Source organism: Garra rufa, chromosome 7 (assembly GCF_049309525.1).
Source record: "Garra rufa chromosome 7, GarRuf1.0, whole genome shotgun sequence".
Classification (NCBI taxonomy): domain Eukaryota; kingdom Metazoa; phylum Chordata; class Actinopteri; order Cypriniformes; family Cyprinidae; genus Garra; species Garra rufa.
Window position 1 is genome coordinate 16,182,616 of NC_133367.1, and position 21,652 is coordinate 16,204,267.

The following is a 21,652-nucleotide window of genomic DNA, read 5'->3' on the forward strand; positions in this document are numbered from 1 at the left end:
CATCACATATATGTGCGGTCATCTTTGACTTGTAATATAATGGTACAAATTAATTGGGCAAATATCGCTGTTGCTTTCGTATAAATGAAGCGGACATGACTCAGTGGCCGCGATCTAATCCTGTTTACATAAAGTAAGCCTGCTCCAGAGAAGGTTTACGCTTACGGATCTGTTGCTATGACAGCAAGTCCCGGATGAGCGTCGAAGAACCGAATGATCCAAGATCACGCGAAATCGTCAACAATCAAATCCAGCTAACTTAGTTAGCGAGGTACGAAGAACGGACCCCAGAATACAAATTAAGATATTTTGGATGAAATCCGAGAGCTTTCTGACCTTAATAGTGATGCAACTACCATGTTCAATGGCCAGAAAGTTCTAGCATCATTCATTATATTCCGCGATTTTCACTAAACCAATGTCGAGAGACCCGTCGTGTTTCGTTTATGTTTACAAGGCTGCTTCGCCAAACGCGTTCTTGAAGGGTTGCCAAGTCCACTTATTATAAACTCCCAACGCTTACTAAATGTCTTAATACTTGTTGTTTGGACTCGGCTCATAAAACGATCCAAGTATTTAAAGGGGTCATCGGATACCCATTTTCTACAAGTTCATATGAATCTTTAGGGTCTTAATAAAAAGTCTGTAATATACTTTGGTTAAAAATTCTCAATAGTAGTGTAAAAAAAACACCCTTTTACCTTGTCAAAATCAGCTCTGCAAAATATCAGCTCATTTTATTGCATTGGCCCTTTAAATGCAAATGAGCTCTGCTGGCCCTGCAGAGTTAATTTTTATGTGGAGCGGCGCTCTACAAAAGTTCACGGAAAGGAAACCGGGATGACAGAAGTAAAAGTAAACACTGCAGTTTTGAATGATCTGTGACCAAAAATGACGGAGTTGTTCCGCTGTTCGATCGCGCCGGCGTCGCCCTCATGCACACACATACAGCATTGCAAATGTTGCAGCCTGTGTGACAGAGTTAATAATAATGTGTTGGGTGGGGCGCATTATTTTATTTCACCCTATAAATAGAGCAAACGGTAGTAGATTGTATAACTTACTGATGTGGCGATCGTCATTGTTTCTTTCCGGTGTTGTGACTGTGGAACGCTGTGGCAAGGTATGAGAGTGTTTTTTTGCTCTGCTGTAATGAAGCTCGTGTAAAGATGTTCTGTCTTTGTTTGTTTATTCTGTGTTAATCAGAGGGAGATAATCCTAGATATGAAAGTGTGAGCACGTGAGCTGTTAATGCGGTTATTTTCGGAGTTGTGGACTCCGTATATAGACTAGAGCAGTTCTATTCCACTTTATTAAAGTCACAAAGTCAGAATAAAATACAGTCAACCAAATATAGATACACTGGTAAACTTTAGTGCGTAGGCTGCTGCGTATTCCAATTACAATCAATATACACATTTGCTCATGTGAGGAGGATGTTTTTTTAAGCGTGTTAATTACAAAGCCTGGTTTATAATAATTTAACATTGAAATACATAGCGAATATGGACACATTTAAATGGATTCATGCCGAACGAGAGAGGTATATAGGCTGCGTGAGAACAACGCCGTTTGCTTTCAGTTTTGCTCTACCCTAATTTGTTTTGGCTTGTTTAGCAACTTATATCGTTCATTCTTGTTTTGTTCTGAAAACCATTTGAAATAGGCTAGTTATTGTGTTTAATATTTGTACATCATAACACTTCAACTACAACATAACATTAATGTAGACCTAAATACCGGTAGGCCTACCTAAATATGTTGTTTTATAATTTTATGCTATATAGACCTAAAAATTATCTCTGCTGAATGTATAATGAGCAGCAATAAACTTACATTTTGGCATTTTATAATGCCTAGTTATACTTCTGTGGATATTTTGATGAAAGTAGCTTAAAAGTATACGCATTACAATTTAGATACAGTAATATTGTAATGTAATTACTTTTAAAACACAGTGGCCTAACTAGTAATATATAACGCATTATGTTTTGGAAGTAACTTGCCCAACACTGATCGACACTGACCTTAAAAACCTTTCTAACCACTATTTTAACATTTTAACAGCACATGGATTTATTTCTTTCTTTTTATAAAAGTAGAAATATGTTGTTGAACTCAGCTGTTGATGTTGATCGCGGTGGGCTTGTCTTATTAAATTGAACTCATCCCCTGCTGCTCATGCTCTTCATCCATATCCACTTCTTTTATCAGTTTGTCCGCTTCAGTAGATTCATTCACTGTGGAATATAAATTAAAACAGAGATTACATAAATTAAAAAGAAAGTAAGAGATATGTTTTATATATATATAAATATATATATTTTTACTTGCCACTACCTATTGGCATTTTTTGGGGGTTTTAAAAAATAAACATAGTTGTTATAATACATTTTGTTCTACTCACCAGAATGAGTCACATTGAACCTCCTGTATCTGGTCCGTTCCCTGTTAATGATTTGTAGTTGAAAAAGTCCAAAGTCTGCATCTGTGGTGTTTGTGATGGTCAGAAATCCAGTCCAATGATTCAGCTCCAGTCTGTCTCTGAATCTCTCACTAATATTCATCGTTTCTGATTCGGCTTTAACAACCAGACAGTTTTTAGCTCCAAACGTCCACAGTATCAGATCACCTCTCCGTGTTGTAACACCAGGGTCTAGAGTGACAGTTCCTCCAACCTTCGCTGACACTTCCTTCGCTTCATGTCAAAGACAGAACACAGAAACAGAAAACAAAGTGTGAATTAATTTTATTTGCATTTTCAAAAAAATTCTCTAGCTGGCTTTTATTTTATTTTATTTTATTTTGACCTAGTTTGTTATGCTTGTAGTTTCAGTATCAAGTATTTGACATGGATTTGGTTAAAAATTCTCAATAGTAGTGTAAAAAAAACACCCTTTTACCTGTCAAAATCAGCTCTGCAAAATATCAGTATATTAAATGCAATAATAATAATTAATAAATGCAAATGAGCTCTGCTGGCCCTGGCCCTCTCTGCTGTGGGGGTGTAATGTTTACTTTAGCCACATTTAGCCATGTTTAGCCGCATTTAGCTGAGTTTATCTGTGAAACTTGCCAACAAGCACATTATTAAGAAAGGGAATTAGCAAAGATGCATAAAAAACCCTTATACTCACTTCTGCTGTGGCTGAAGCTGCATCACGAATGATTCACACGAACATATGTAGATTGGGATCGGCGCTTTCCTTTTAAAACCGAAAGTAACGTTAAAGGGGTCATCCAGTGCCCATTTTCCACAAGTTAATATGATGATGAGGGTCCAAATGAAAAGTTTGTGATATACTTTGATTAAAAATTCTCTATGGTAGTGTAAAAAAACACTCATTTTACCTGGTAAAAAATGCCTCTGTTCTCAGCAAGCGATATCAGTACCTGGCCCTTTAAATGAAATGAACCTCTGCTCACCCTGCCCTTCAGTTCTGTGGGGCGTGTCATTACATAGCACACGGGGTGTTGCCTAGACAATAGTTGGGGGTTTAGTTGTATAGTTTGGGGAAAATGACACTTGGGGGGCTGTGAACACACTGTACAACCCCATCCATTTAAAATTTAATTTAAAAACCGGAGTTGGAACCGAAACAAGATGACACCCGCAAAGAAGTTCGGCAATTACGGCTTATACTGGACCTGTCTGAATGGTTAGTAAACTTAACGTCACTTTGATTTATCTTTATATGTAACGTACTGGCAGGGTAGAGTACTGAGAGAGATACGAACGCTGATAGCTGTCACGTTTGGCCTAGGTATGGCATGGCTGAGCACATATGGGCCAAACTTGTACCATATATGTTTTGCCATGGCTTTAGAATTGGAGGGAATTTTCATTTGGGTGACTTTTTGTATTAAAATATATGGCCCAGATGACAGTACACAAATGAGAGCCATATTTGGCTAGGCTATGGCACATCCTGAAATATGTTAACTTATGGTTAACCTTTGGCTTTTACTTGGAAAAACACATATAACCTGCTATAGTCATGTGTGGCTGGTTTGTGGCAGTCCAAATGTCAGCCCATTCATTCATTCTTCCTGTATTCCTATTGGTGGATTACTGAAAATTTGAAAATATGTCTGTTATTTCCCGCTCTGCTCCTGAGTCTACAACAGCCTATGCCCAGACACACTCTTATTCAGGTAAGTGAAGTTTTGGTGTTTTAAATGTTTTCTAGTGATGTAATGGTACGCTTATTCATACAGAAAAAAAAGAGTGCTTAGGTATGTGTAACGAACAAACACAGTTTCGTTTTGACCACGATCATGTGCTGAATTCATATACATGAATAAAACTTCACTGTATATACATACCTCCTGTCCAGTAATCACGAGAAGATTTGGGTTTTGTTATTTTCGATAAGTCTCATCTTTATTCAAATATTCAAATTCAAATAATATTCAAATAATATCTAATACTAATTATGATATGCTAATTAGGGCTGTGCGATATGGACAAAAGAAACCTATCACGATTTTCTTGAACAGTATTGCGATTTCGATTTTAATCACGATTTTGACACAGACATGTTTTACAGTGTGAATCTAAAACTTTTTTTTAAAGGAAAACAATTAGATCTTTATCAAAGAACTGTAACATGTCTCTAAAACAGAAGGCGGAAAAAAAATCACCTAGCAGGTGAAAAAAGTTAGGAGCACCAAAAAAAATTTAGGCGCACCCAATTTCTTTTTAGTAATGCACTGATCTTGATTCTTCATGGCTGATTCTGACTGCAGATGTTTTACAAGCACATGATCAAAGTAGGCTACTCTTTCAATATTCAAAGTGCAAATAGAGACCGAATTTTTCAAGCATGATATAGAACTATAGACAACTGCACAATATATTTTTTATAGCCCACATACTAATAACTACCTAGATATTTTATGTAGCCTAATTTGCGCGCATTGAGGAGTCGCTCTCTGAACGCGGGATATTAAAATTGCTTTTAAATGCGCGTCCGCGTCTTAGTTTTGGTTTCGTTTTAACGATCTTGCGAGACTCTCAAAGGCGCTGAGCGTGCATTCTACAATAAAAGAGATTATTATAACAAAACCATTTGAAATATGAGAAGACATAAACAGGATTTTGAAAAGCATGTCCCCAGTGAAAATTACGCCCCTGTGTGAGTGGAACTCTGCCGCTGAGTTATCATCTGATGTGGATGAATGCCGTGTTGTACAGTAACGTATATGGACACGGAGGCGCCAGAATTGGATCTGACAGAATGTACGCTATAGCACGAAATATATTATATTTCTTCAAAAGCGGTTTGTTGAGACCTTTTATTTTTCACAATCGAAAGAGAGAATGGCGAACCTGTCACTGTATCAGCTCACAGCAGTCTGTGCAGTAGTTATGGTAGCGAAAGTTTTGTAAAGAAATGAAACCAAGTCGGACAACAACAGTTTCTCGCACGAATGCTCCCAAATATAATTTCATGTCACGCAGATTAAATTTTGGGAGCATATGCGACCAAAACGTTCACAATTTCGAGCCCTGCCTAGTAAAGGTAGAACAAAATGTCTTTAGAACAGACCTATGGCAAAAAGTAAGTATGTGTGTGCGCAGGGGCGTAGCACCAAATGTTGGGCCCCGGTCACACAACCAAGCGGGTGGGCCCCTCACAACACCTCATAAAACACCCAAGACTGATTAATTTTTTACAATTATTTATTTTTAGTCTATTTTTAGAGGGTCAAAAAGACACTATTAACATAGCAAGATATTAATATAATATTAACATTTACATATTACACATAAACTTAGCAACACCTTAGCAACCATCCCGGGTACCCTAGCAACCGCATAGCAACACCCTAGCAACTACCCCGGGTACCCTAGCAACCCCAGAGCAACACCTTAGCAGCCACCATGGGTACCTTAACAACACCTTAGCAACCACCCTGGGTACCTTAGCAACCGCATAGCAACACCATAGCAACCACCCCGGGTACCCTAGCAACCGCATAGCAACAACTTAGCAACCACCCCGGTACCTTAGCAACCGCAGAGCAACACCTTAGCAGCCACCCCGGGTACCTTAGCAACCGCATAGCAACACCTTAGCAATTAGATTTAGAAAAGTTTTTTGTTATTGGTGTTAATATTAGAAAGACAGACAGATGGATGGATGGATGGATAGAAAGTTTAGTTAGAAATAAATTAGAAAGAATTAGGAAAAAGAAACAAAAAGAAAGAAGGAAAGAAAGTTTAGTAAGAAAGAAACAGATTAGTTAGAAAGAAAGAAAGATTAGAAACAAAAAGATTAGTTAGAAAGAAAGAAAAAAGATTAGTTAGAAATAAAAAGGTTGAAAGAAAAAGGATTAGTTAGAAAGAAAGAAAGATAGATTTGTTAGAAAGAGATAGACACAACAGACAGACAAACAGATAGACAGATTAGTTCAAAATTAACTTTAGATAGAAAGAAATAAAGATAGATTAGTTAGAAAGAAAAAAAGGTTTGAAAGAAAGGATTAGTTAGAAAAAGAAAGATAGATGGATAAAAAATAGTTTGAATGTCTTATATCTATCTATCTATCTATCTATCTATTGACATTCAAACTATTTATATCTTCTAACTATTTATATCTATAAATCTATCTATTTTCAAACTATTTATATCTATCTAGCCTATCTATCTTCAAACTTTATCATTCGAACTAAAACTATTTCAAACTGAAAACCTTTAAACTTTCTTTAAACTAAAAGCTTTTAAAACTACTTAAAACTTACTGGCTAGGCTTTCTCAAGCCAACTTAAAGTTTGCTAACAAACTTTTTATCTAGTTAGTATATTTATAGTGTATAACCATCACACTTTTATTTAACACAAAACAAATAACAATGTACTAAAATGTATTTGCGGGTAAATAAGTGTATTTTCATTGCATTTAAGTATATATTTTTTTTCACCTGGACAATCATCTCACTTTCGGGACAAAATAATAGAAAATTTAGTGCATTCGCTCTCGTTTTCCTATGCGGTTTTCACTACTGAAACTGCAGAACAGTGTTTATAGAATTAAAAACACTTTTATTGAAATAGGAAATAACAATTGTTTCAAGCTCTGAGCTCGGCCTGAAAGAAAACTCTGGCGTCTTGAACGGACTGGGGAATCAGCCGCCTGGTAAAACTTTACTGCAGAGAGATTGTCACATTTTTTAAATTTCATCATCCACTTTGTACCCATTTATCGTATGCTATTTTTGACAACACACTAGGGTAATGTAATGCAGCGTTCCAGGCAGGTTTTTTAACTGGTAAATCACTACTTCAAATCACGACTCACGACTTTGTAGCGTTCCAGGCAAGTCACGCCAAACTGCCTGGGCACATTTATGAATTATTATTATTTTTATATTATTATTAATTTGATTGCAACGTTATATTGTCCTAAGCTCTATTTTTCCACCGTGTACTACTTGAATAAACACCGCACACATTAGGGCTAACATTGTTGTTTCGCGGGCTATGTTACGTCAGAACTCGTAACTGGGAGTACATCGTTCTAGTACGAGTTCACGAGTGGGAAATCACGGGTTTGACTGCCGTTCCAGTGCACTTTCATGGGTAGAAGGTTGGAAAAACACGAGTAACGGGTTGCCTGGAACGCAGCATAAATGTATGGATTAGCAGTTACACAGTCAGGTTTTTCTCTCGCAAGGCTCTCACCATTCTTCCGAGAAAAATATTTCGTCAAAACCTGTCTGCAGCTTTCTTTCCCTTTCTCTCCGCTCTTTTCTTTTTTGACAACCTGACTTAGGATTCATGCTTTTCTAGTGCGATACTCCTTTTCTCCGCTACAAGCTGAATTTAACCGACAGCGCCAGACTGCAAGACCAAACCATTTTCCTTTTTGATAGGGGAGACCTAGAACATGGGAGGGCACAAGCTGCTAGACCAATAAAGGAACATTTAACTTTTTTACAGTTGTAAAAATAAGATAAAAATATTATTCCTAGTAGCATAGTATATAACTATATATTTATTTAATGTTGTCATGTTAATGTTATAGATTATCAATATATCATTATGGGCCCCCCCCCGCCAAGGGCCCCTGTTACTCTGTTCCACTATTACCCCCTGTCCGACGCCCCTGTGTGTGCGTATGCGCGTGCGTGTGTTTGAAAAAACAACAACCCAGACCACAGTGTCCCACATAAAAACAATTAGAACACTGGCAGAGTCTAGCTGCTTTCTGCTAAGAAAACCAGCATGACCATTTCTGGTTTCAAGCATGAACGTTGGCATGTTCTTGCTCTCTGTTTAGGCGCGCTGTGTTGTGATCGGTTCAAATAGCATGCTGCGGGAAAAGTATCAGTCGAGTGCGTGCAAAAAATCGCGCTGTAAGGCGATTTAGAAATCGTGCATGTTCACATCGCGATTTCGATACGATTTCAATTAATCGCACAGCCCCAGGGGCGGAGCCAGAGGGGTGGCCCACGCCACCCCTGAGAATTGATTGGCCACCCCAGGTGCCACCCCAAAATCCTACTCTACGATTGGCCATTAACGTGCTCAAAGGCGGAACCGTTGTTGACGCACTTGCTGCCTTTAAATCAGCGCGGGGGCTTGGACAGTCAGACACCAGTCCAGAACTCAGAAATGTAAGTAGCAAATGTTTGATGTAAGCTAACCAACAATACATGGCTTACTGTTTTTTAGCATGTGAGTTTACAGCACTACTACTTGTGCTAGCACGCAAAGATATCTATTTACCTGTCACATCTGCCTTGATATCTAATCGCACACACAGCCCAGTATTAAGTCTGTTGAATCACGTCATGTATGCTAGGCTAATTTATCTACTGTACCTGCCTTTTTTCTGCTTTTCTGCCTACTCAGTCGACATTTGCTAGGTCATTAACTGTTAACTGTAGGCTACTTTTGTAAAAAGGATTTAACGATTTATCATTAGCAGATTAGCAGACGCAATTTTATGCAAAAAAACGTAGCCTACATTATATTTTAACCAAGGAACCAAATAAAACACGCCAGCAAGGTAACGTTAGCTCGCCGGCCCCTACCTTCAGTAAGTTAGGTTTAGGCTATATTCCCAGATAAATTCCACGCACGGTTTCGTTTTTGTTTGTTCTAACGTTATATATACAGTCAATGTTTTCAAGCCCTGTGTTGCTAACATACCTAGGCTGTGAAATTAAGGTCTAGCCTACTGGTGGGCTTAATTGAATTTGAGCAATAGGAAACCAATTTACATCTGGAGATAGTTCTTTGTGCTCGCCAAAATCATAGAAATTATCATTACAAGACACTTACAGTAGCTCCTGTAATCCAAGACAGATTTTCTTCGAGTTGTTAGGCTTTAGAGTATTTAGTTTAACAAATGACATGGAAACAAACATAATTCATTTCATCCACATATCCTTATGCACAATGCACAACAGTTTAGCTTAAACCGTGAGAATCAAGCAAACCTCACGGCCGTCAGCAGGGCCTTAAAGTGACAGGCACTGAATTCGACTTGCACATCACCAATGCAGTAATGACATGAAAGAGTAGTCTATATAGTTTAAACTTTATAAATACTAATAGTTTAGCTCACAGGACAGATGTGGCCTTTGATTAAGCTTTAATTTTGTGTAATTAATTGTAAATAATACGTTCTTTGTTGTTCATTGTGCCATTTCTTGTTCGTTTCATTTCAATTTCTAATAATAATGTAAGTAATAATTATGTTGGCTTGGAGAAGCCAACATATTGTTATGCTATTTAAACTTATTATTATGTTGGCTTGGAGAAGCCAACATATTGTTATGCTATTTAAACTTATTATTATTATTATTATTATTATTATGTTGGCTTGGAGAAGCCAACATATTGTTATGCTATTTAAACTTATTATTATGTTGGCTTGGAGAAGCCAACATATTGTTATGCTATTTAAACTTATTATTATTATTATTATTATTATTATTATTAAACTTCTTCTGAGACTAAAATTCTATACGCTACTCCTCCTAGAGCTTTAAGGCTACAAGCCCCAAATTCGGCGGAGCCCTGGGCCCTGGTCACCAAAGTGTTGCTATATCTTTTTGGAATGATCAGACTTACAGTTGATTTAATATTAATTTTTTTACATTAAAAATTTATATGGGATTTCAATGGGCTGAGAAAAAATGCGCCATCTAAAGGCGCAATACCTCTCCACTGAAGAGGCGGGACTCAACCTCTTACTTACAGTCACTCTGAAATCGGTGGAAATACAAAATACCGCTTTTTAAAATTTAAATATTACAGCGATTTAACTCTAAATACCCATTAGAACACATCAACAGCTAAATTCAGTGGTTTGTGAGTAGTTCTTGTAAGAGAAAAGCTCGCACCCTTCAGCGCTTATACAAGCCGTCAGCACTAGGCTTCTCTCTCTCGACATGTGCTCACAAACAACATAAATTGCACGAATTAGAACGCCTTTAAAGTAAATATATTTCAGCGATTTGTTTGTAAATACCCATTAGAACACATCAACAAATCAGCCTTTTGAGATCTGTTTTATTTCAAAGTTAAAGCACTGTCTTCAGCAAATGTGTTATACAGACGAGCTTTCACGGATCGGAGCTAACCTGACTGAGAATTATACATGACTGCACGTCTTTTAAAAGCATTTAAATAAAAAACACTCCAGCGATCCAACACAATAAATATACAAGAATATTTTAAAGAACTACATTAGCTGCAAATGAGCTGTTCAATAGGTTTCACTAACATGTTACCGAGCTGAGACTTACTTTCACTTTGATTTCGGTGGAAAATGCATATAAATAACGCCTTTAAAATTACAATATTCCAGCCATTTAATAGTAAATACCCATTAGAAACACATCAAGACCTGAATTCAGCTGTTTGAGCGAATTTATTGAAACCCCTAAGCATTTCCTTCACCGCGTACAGATTGCTTTCAACGAGTTTACATGGATACGAACGACAAAATTTGCACAAATTTGACCGACTTTAAAATTACAATATTGCAGCGATTTAATTTAGTCCACCCATTAGAAAATATCAACAGCTAAATGCAGTTGTTTGTGACTATTTTTTTTTCATACAGAAAGCGCTGCATTCAGCCGTGTGTTAGACATGAGCTCCGAGATGTCCGACTGAGAATTATACATGACTGCACGTCTTTTAAAGGCATTTAAATAAAAACACTCCAGCGATTCAACACAATAAATATAGAAGAATATTTTAAAGACCTGCATTGGGTGCAAATGACGTTTTTCATAGGCTTAACTAACATGAGATGCACGGCTGCATTTATGTGTCTGTTAACAAAGACATCATTTGCACGTCTTTTTAAAGGTATTTTAATACAAACACTCCGGCGATTCAACACAATAATAGTTCAGTCATATAATAAAAAGTTTAAATGCTTGCTTATTTCTGCTTTTCGGCTCAACCGCACGGCAACGCAACGCGGCTTTGAAGCAGGCATCACTTATTCCAGTATGGCAAGCCGTTTTAACCTAAAATACACATATTAATCCAATATGGTGTTCTGGGCTGGCCCTTTTGCCCGAAGCCTGCCCGGTTTGCTTCTCCAAGCCAACATTTAAAGTTTGTCATCGAACTTTAGCTTCTAGTTATTATTAAACTTCTTCTGAGACTAAAATTCTATACGCTACTCCTCCTAGAGCTTTAAGGCTACAAGCCCCAAACTCGGCGGAGCCCTGGGCCCTGGTCACGAAAGTGTTGCTATATCTTTTTGGAATGATCAGACTTACAGTTGATTTAATATTAATTTTTTTACATGAAAAATTTCTATGGGATTTCAATGGGCTGAGAAAAAATGCGCCATCTAAAGGCGCAATACCTCTCCACTGAAGAGGCGGGACTCAAACCTCTTGCTTACAGTCACTCTGAAATCGGTGGAAATACAAATAAATACCGCTTTTTAAAATTTAAATATTACAGCGATTTAACTCTAAATACCCATTAGAACACATCAACAGCTAAATTCAGTGGTTTGAGAGCAGTTCTTGTAAAAGGAAAGCTTGCACCCTTCAGCGAGTATACAAGCCGTCAGCACAAACTCTCTCTGTATGTGCTCATAAACAAAATAATTTGCACGAATTAGAACGCCTTTAAAATTAATATATTTCAGCGATTTATTTGTAAATACCCATTAGAACACATCAACAAATCAGCCTTTTGTGATCTGTTTTATTTCAAAGTTAACTTAGCTCCGAGCCGTGAAGCTCGTCTGTATAACACACATTTGCTGAAGACAGTGCTTTAACGTTACCCGACTGAGAATTAGACTGCACGTCTTTTAAAAGCATTTAAATAAAAACACTCCAGCGATCCAACACAATAAATATAAAATAATATTTTAAAGAACTACATTAGCTGCAAATGAGCTATTCAATAGGTTTCACTAACGAACATGTTACCAAGCTGTGACCCACACTTTCACTTTGACTTCGGTGGAAAATGCATATAAATAACGCCTTTAAAATTACAATATTCCAGCCATTTAATTTTAAATACCCATTAGAACACATCAAGACCTGAATTCAGCTGTTTGAGCGAATTTATTCAAAACCCTAAGCATTTCCTTCACCGCGTACAGATTGCTTTCAACGAGTATACATGGAGACGAACGACATAATTTGCACGAATTAGAACGCCTTTAAAATTACAATATTGCAGCGATTTAATTCATTCCACCCATTAGAAAATATCAACAGCTAAATGCAGTTGTTTGTGAGTTTGTTTTTTTTTCATACAGAGAGCGCTGTGTTCAGCAGTGTAGACATGAGCTCCGAGATGTCCGTCTGAGAATTATACATGACTGAACGTCTTTTAAAGGCATGTAAATACAAACACTCCAGCGATTGCACACAATAAATATAGAAGAATATTTTAAAGACCTGCATTGGGTGCAAATGACTTTTTTCATAGGCTTAACTAACTAACAGGAGATGCACGGCTGCATTTATGTGTCTGTTAACAAAGACATCATTTGCACGTCTTTTAAAGGTATTTTAATACAAACACTCCAGCGATTCCACACAATAAATATAGAAGAATATTTTAAAGACCTACATTGAGTGCAAATGACTTTTTTCACAGGCTTAACTAACTAACATTGAATGCACTGCTCAGTCTTCGTCTGCATCAAAGACATCATTTGCACGTCTTTTAAATGAATTTAAATACAAACACTCCAGCGATTAAACACAATAATAGTAGAGTAATATATTACACAGCTTAAATGCTTGCTTATTTCTGCTTTTAGGCTCAACCGCACAGCAACGCGTTGTGGCTTTCAAGCACCCGCTGCACACTTGATGTATGGCAAGGCGTTTTAACCTAAAATACACATAAATCCTCTATGGCAAACTGTTTTAGCCTAAAATATACTAAGTATTACTTTTCGTGATAGCATTTTTACTAGCAACAATTCAATCAGAGAGCTCTAAGTGTTCTGGGCTGGCCCTTTTGCCCGAAGGCTGCCCGGTTTGCTTCTCCAAGCCAACATTTAAAGTTTGTCATCGAACTTTAGCTTCTAGTTATTATTAAACTTCTTCTGAGACTAAAATTCTATACGCTACTCCTCCTAGAGCTTTAAGGCTACAAGCCCCAAACTCGGCGGAGCCCTGGGCCCTGGTCACCAAAGTGTTGCTATATCTTTTTGGAATGATCAGACTTACAGTTGATTTAATATTAATTTTTTTACATGAAAAATTTCTATGGGATTTCAATGGGCTGAGAAAAAATGCGCCATCTAAAGGCGCAATACCTCTCGACTGAAGAGGCGGGATTCAAACCTCTTACTTACAGTCACTCTGAAATCGGTGGAAATACAAATAAATACCGCCTTAAAAATTCAAATATTACAGCGATTTAACTCTAAATACCCATTAGAACATATCAACAGCTAAATTCAGTGGTTTGTGAGTAGTTCTTGTAAAAGAAAAGCTCGCACCCTTCAGCGCTTATACAAGCCGTCAGCACTAGGCTTCTCTCTCTCTCGACATGTGCTCACAAACAACATAAATTGCACGAATTAGAACGCCTTTAAAATAAATATATTTCAGCGATTTGTTTGTAAATACCCATTAGAACACATCAACAAATCAGCCTTTTGTGATCTGTTTTATTTCAAAGTTAAAGCACTGTCTTCAGCAAATGTGTTATACAGACGAGCTTTCGCGGATCGGAGCTAACCTGAATGAGAATTATACATGACTGCACGTCTTTTAAAAGCATTTAAATAAAAACACTCCAGCGATCCAACACAATAAATATACAAGAATATTTTAAAGAACTACATTAGCTGCAAATGAGCTGTTCAATAGGTTTCACTAACGAACATGTTACCGAGCTGAGACTTACTTTCACTTTGATTTCGTTGGAAAATGCATATAAATAACGCCTTTAAAATTACAATATTCAGCCATTTAATAGTAAATACCCATTAGAAACCCATCAAGACCTGAATTCAGCTGTTTGAGCGAATTTATTGAAACCCCTAAGCATTTCTATCACCGCGTACAGATTGCTTTCAACGAGTTTACATGGATACGAACGACATAATTTGCACAAATTTGACCGCCTTTAAAATTACAATATTGCAGCGATCTAATTCAGTCCACCCATTAGAAAATATCAACAGCTAAATGCAGTTGTTTGTGAGCATTTTGTTTTCATACAGAGAGCGCTGCGTTCAGCTGTGTGTTAGACATGAGCTCCGAGATGTCCGACTGACAATTATACATGACTGCACGTCTTTTAAAGGCATTTAAATACAAACACTCCAGCGATTGCACACAATAAATATAGAAGAATATTTTAAAGACCTACATTGGGTGCAAATGACTTTTTTCATAGGCTTAACTAACATTGGATGCACTGCTCAGTCTTCGTCTGCATCATCAAACACATCATTTGCACGTCTTTTAAAGGTATTTAAATACAAACACTCCAGCGATTAAACACAATAATAGTAGAGTAATATAATACACAGCTTAAATGCTTGCTTATTTCTGCTTTTAGGCTCAACCGCACAGCAACGCGTCGTGGGTTTCAAGCATGCGCTGCAAACTTGTTGTATGGCAAGCCGTTTTAACGTAAAATCCACACACGATCCTCTATGTTTTAGCCTAAAATATACTAAGCATTTCTTGTCGTACTGCCATTTTTACTAGCAACAATTCAATCAGAGAGCTCTAAGTGTTCTGGGCTGGCCCTTTTGCCCCAAGGCTGCCCAATTTGGCTCTCCAAGCCAACATTTAAAGTTTGTCATCGAACTTTAGCTTCTAGTTATTATTCAACCTTCTTCTGAGACTAATTTTCTATACGCTACTCCTCCTAGGGCTTTAAGGCTACAAGCCCCAAACTCGGCGGAGCCCTGGGCCCTGGTCACGAAAGTGTTGCTATATCTTTTTGGAATGATCAGACTTACAGTTGATTTAATATTAATTTTTTTACATGAAAAATTTCTATAGGATTTCAATGGGCTGAGAAAAAATGCGCCATCTAGAGGCGCAATACCTCTCCACTGAAGAGGCGGGACTCAAACCTCTTACTTACAGTCACTCTGAAATCGGTGGAAATACAAATAAATACCGCCTTTAAAATTTAAATATTGCAGCGATTTAATTGTAAATACCCATTAGAACACATCAACAGCTACATTCAGCTGTGAGCTGTTTTGTGTAAAAGTTCAACCGCTGCCTTTAGAGAGTGTGTTACAGATGAGCTTCACATCTCCGTCTGAGAATTATACATGACTGCACGTCTTTTAAAAGCATTTAAATAAAAACACTCCAGCGATTGTACACAATAAATATAGAATAATATTTTAAAGAACTACATTAGCTGCAAATGAGCTGTTCAATAGGTTTCACTAACGAACATGTTACCGAGCTGTGACTTACTTTCACTTTGACTTCGGTGGAAAATGCATATAAATAATGCCTTTAAAATTACAATATTCCAGCCATTTAATTGTAAATACCCATTAGAACACATCAAGACCTGAATTCAGCTGTTTGAGCGAATTTATTCAAAACCCTAAGCATTTCCTTCACCGCATACAGGTTGCCTTCAACGAGTATACATGGAGACAAAAGACATAATTTGCACGGATTTGACCGCCTTTAAAATTACAATATTGCAGCGATTTAATTCAGTCCACCCATTAGAAAATATGAACAGCTAAATGCAGTTGTTTGTGAGTATTTTGTTTTCATACAGAGAGCGCTGTGTTCAGCAGTGTAGACATGAGCTCCGAGATGTCCGACTGACAATTATACATGACTGCACGTCTTTTAAAGGCATTTAAATACAAACACTCCAGCGATTGCACACAATAAATATAGAATAATATTTTAAAGAGCTGCATTGGGTGTAAATGAGCTATTTCAAACGTTTCACTAACGAACATCAGATGTATGGCTGCATTATCAGTCTGTCAACAAATACATCATTTGCACGTCTTTTAAAGGCATTTAAATAAAAACACTCCAGCGATTGCACACAATAAATATAGAAGAATATTTTAAAGACCTACATTGGGTGCAAATGACGTTTTTCATAGGCTTAACTAACATGAGATGCACGGCTGCATTTATGTGTCTGTTAACAAAGACATCATTTGCACGTCTTTTAAAGGTATTTTAATACAAACACTCCAGCGATTCAACACAATAATAGTACAGTCATATAATAAAAAGGTTAAATGCTTGCTTATTTCTGCTTTTCGCCTCAACCGCACAGCAACGCGTCGTGGCTTTGAAGCAGGCGCTGAGGTAGGGCTCGCTGCAGCCTGCGGTGGACATCCAACCCCGCCCACATCCAAGTGTGACGCCAGACGCCGCGCCCATGTTCAAACACGTCACACATCCAACATATTAAATAGTATTAACACATATTAAAATAGTGATAATATGATTAGCAATGTTCACATTTGTGGACATATCTTTAGAGAATTAGATGAAAATGAAAATATGCTAAGTGTTACTTTTACAATAACAAAACTTACTTGTCCGTCTAAATCTGATCTTGTCTAAGCTATGTCAAAATCGATTATAATAAACGTGAATTTATGTCATTACACAAACAAATAGGGTAGGGTTTAAATGTTTTATTACCAATTACCATTTTCCTAACTTTAATCAACCAAAGCAAGCGTTTTACCGGCTGTTCGAATGTAATTAGTTCCATATGAAAGGTGACCTAGGTTTAATTTGTATTATACATCCCCCATACAACATACTTCCGCCATTCTTGCACATGCGTACAACATCGGGATTCTTTTTTTTTTTTTTAAGAAGAATTGGACATTACAAAAATATTGAAATAGAAATCCAGATACACAAAATACAAGCCTAATCTGTTTACAGTAATACAATATGTAATAAGTAATAAGATAAAATTAAAATAATAATAATAATAAAATAAAAAATAAACTAATACCATGGAGAGAAAAAAATAAATAAATAAACGTATAAATAAAAAGTAAATAAATAAACAAAAATTAAATTAAAACCTAGAAACAACTAAACAATAGTTCAAATTTTCTTCCTTTTCCCTTACATATACAAAAATTATATTGTGGAAGCATAACCAGAAAAAAAGTTCTCCGTGAAATGTAACAACAAATGTATTCATTTGTTTTAAAGACTTTTCAAAACTTCTATTTCTGATAAAAATAAATTACATTTTGGTATGCATTTAGCAAATTTCTGTTTATGAATATAATATTTGCCTTGCAAAATGTAAAAGTTAACAACATACTCAATCATTTTACTTTTATGAGAATAAGTACAGATAACATCTTTTAAAGAAAGCATATAATTAACATTTCTTTGCAGAAATAGAAAGGTGCTAACATCAGACCAAAAACTAAGAGACAATTCACAATTATAAAACAAATGACACAAGTCTTCCTCATGTGTGTTACAGAAACTGCAGGTATTATCAATGTCCATGAATTTAGAAAGAGCTACTTTACATGGATAAATTTCGTGAAGTATTTTGAAATGCACCGCTTTAAGGCTACCGATGGGGAGGGGAGTCACACGGTGACGCATTGACGTGGGCGTGGTGTCTGACGTCACACATGGATGTGGGCGGGGTTGGATGTCCACCGCAGGCTGCAGCGAGCCCTACTTGCAGGCGCTGCACGAATCTTGTATGGCAAGCCGTTTTAACCTAAAATACATTAATCCACTATGGCAAGCTGTTTTAGCCTAAAATATACTAAGCATTACTTATCATAATCGCATTTTTACTAGCAACAATTCAATTACAGAGCTCTAAGTGTTCTGGGCTGGCCCTTTTGCCCGAAGGCTGCCCGGTTTGCTTCTCCAAGCCAACATTTAAAGTTTGTCATCGAACTTTAGCTTCTAGTTATTATTAAACTTCTTCTGAGACTAAAATTCTATACGCTACTCCTCCTAGAGCTTTAAGGCTACAAGCCCCAAACTCGGCGGAGCCCTGGGCCCTGGTCACGAAAGTGTTGCTATATCTTTTTGGAATGATCAGACTTACAGTTGATTTAATATTAATTTTTTTGCATGAAAAATTTATATAGGATTTCAATGGGCTGAGAAAAAATGCGCCATCTAGAGGCGCAATACCTCTCCACTGAAGAGGCGGGACTCAAACCTCTTACTTACAGTCACTCTGAAATCGGTGGAAATACAAATAAATACCGCTTTAAAAATTTAAATATTACAGCGATTTAACTCTAAATACCCATTAGAACACATCAACAGCTACATTCAGCTGTGAGCTGTTTTGTGTAAAAGTTAAACCGCTGTCTTTACAGAGTGTGTTACAGATGAGCTTCACATCTCCGTCTGAGAATTATACATGACTGCACGTCTTTTAAAAGCATTTAAATAAAAACACTCCAGCGATCCAACACAATAAATATACAAGAATATTTTAAAGAACTACATTAGCTGCAAATGAGCTGTTCAATAGGTTTCACTAACGAACATGTTACCGAGCTGTGACCCATACTTTCACTTTGACTTCGGTGGAAAATGCATATAAATAACGCCTTTAAAATTACAATATTCCAGCCATTTAATTTTAAATACCCATTAGAACACATCAAGACCTGAATTCAGCTGTTTGAGCGAATTTATTCAAAACCCTAAGCAGTTCCTTCACCGCGTACAGATTGCTTTCAACGAGTATACATGGAGACGAACGACATAATTTGCACGAATTAGAACGTCTTTAAAATTACAATATTGCAGCGGTTTAATTCATTCCACCCATTAGAAAATATCAACAGCTAAATGCAGTTGTTTGTGAGTATTTTTTATTTCATACAGAGAGCGCTGCGTTCAGCAGTGTAGACATGAGCTCCGATATGTCCGTCTGAGAATTATACATGACTGAACGTCTTTTAAAGGCATGTAAATACAAACACTCCAGCGATTGCACACAATAAATATAGAAGAATATTTTAAAGACCTGCATTGGGTGCAAATGACGTTTTTCATAGGCTTAACTAACTAACAGGAGATGCACGGCTGCATTTATGTGTCTTAACAAAGACATCATTTGCATGTCTTTTAAAGGTATTTTAATACAAACACTCCAGCGATTCCACACAATAAATATAGAAGAATATTTTAAAGACCTACATTGAGTGCAAATGACTTTTTTCACAGGCTTAACTAACTAACATTGAATGCACTGCTCAGTCTTCATCTGCATCAAAGACATCATTTGCACGTCTTTTAAATGTATTTAAATACAAACACTCCAGCGATTAAACACAATAATAGTAGAGAAATATATTACACAGCTTAAATGCTTGCTTATTTCTGCTTTTAGGCTCAACCGCACAGCAACGCGTCGTGGCTTTCAAGTACCCGCTGCACACTTGTTGTATGGCAAGCCGTTTTAACCTAAAATGCACATAAATCCTCTATGGCAAGCTGTTTTAGCCTAAAATATACTAAGCATTACTTATCGTAATAGCATTTTTACTAGCAACAATTCAATCAGAGAGCTCTAAGTGTTCTGGGCTGGCCCTTTTGCCCGAAGGCTGCCCGGTTTGCTTCTCCAAGCCAACATTTAAAGTTTGTCATCGAACTTTAGCTTCTAGTTACTAATAATGTAAATGGAAGGAAATCTGACTTCATTGCACTGCAGTATGATAAGTTTGTTTATTTATATTTGATTTTATTCAAATAAAAAGAAATTTGATGTAAGAGTACGTCTTTGTCCTTCAATTTATGAGTATGGTGTTTGATGCATGATTTTATGATGCCACCCTTGAATTAATCAGTGCTCCACTAAGGCCACCCCTGTTAAAAAAGTCTAGAATCGCCACTGCACAGCCCTAATGCTAATAATCTTTTTTCTCTCCTTTTTCCTGACAGACTGTGAAAGAAAGGCTGGTGAGACTTACTAAGTATCCATTATTGTACATTTATTTACTAATTTGACATTTACACCACACTTTGTTATGTTCTGTACTTCTGTTATTAAAATTGTATTATATTAAAAATGTCTGTGAATCAATTTTGTGTTTAATATGTGTTTAAGATTTACTGTGTAATTGGTATTTTAAATAAATAATAGGTGTGGCATAAATGTGGTTAAATTATGGCTTTTGATCTATCAGCCACATGTGGTCCACATAGGGGCCATAGCCCTTAACAGAACTCAGCCATATAAGAATACCACATAAGATCCATATATCAGCCACATCTGTTTTCATGATTTGGCTCATTTTAGGGTGGGTTATGGCACTGTTTTGGTTCGGTTCTGGGTAAAAAGATGTGGACCAGTTTTGGGCCGGGGAACCTAAACTTATCTGGCCCACACTTTAGCTGTTGGTATGGGCCAGATCTGGCCCAGAGGAAATTTGCTGACTGGGGATGTTTACTGTGGTAAATAGACGAACGCGGTGTGTTTACTGTGTTTACTGTGGTAAATAGACGAACGCGGTGTGTTTACTGTGTTTACTGTGGTAAATAGACGAACGAGGTGTGTTTACTGTGGTAAATAGACGAACGCGGTGTGTTTACTGTGGTAAAGACGAACGCGGTGTGTTTACTGTGGTAAATAGACGAACGTGGTGTGTTTACTGTGTTTACTGTGGTAAATAGACGAACGCGGTGTGTTTACTGTGTTTACTGTGGTAAATAGACGAACACGGTGTGTTTACTGTGGTAAATAGACGAACGTGGTGTGTTTACTGTGGTAAATAGACGAACGCGGTGTGTTTACTATGGTAAATAGATGAATGCGGTGTGTTTACTGTGGTAAATAGACGAAAGCGGTGTGTTTACTATGGTAAATAGACGAACGCGGTGTGTTTACTGTGTTTACTGTGGTAAATAGACGAACACGGTGTGTTTACTGTGGTAAATAGACGAACGTGGTGTGTTTACTGTGTTTACTGTGGTAAATAGACGAACGCGGTGTGTTTACTGTGGTAAATAGATGAACGCGGTGTGTTTACTGTGGTAAATAGACGAATGCGGTGTGTTTACTGTGTTTACTGTGGTAAATAGAAATATATTATATTTCTTCAAAAGCGGTTTGTTGAGACCTTTTATTTTTCACAATCGAAAGAGAGAATGGCGAACCTGTCACTGTATCAGCTCACAGCAGTCTGTGCAGTAGTTATGGTAG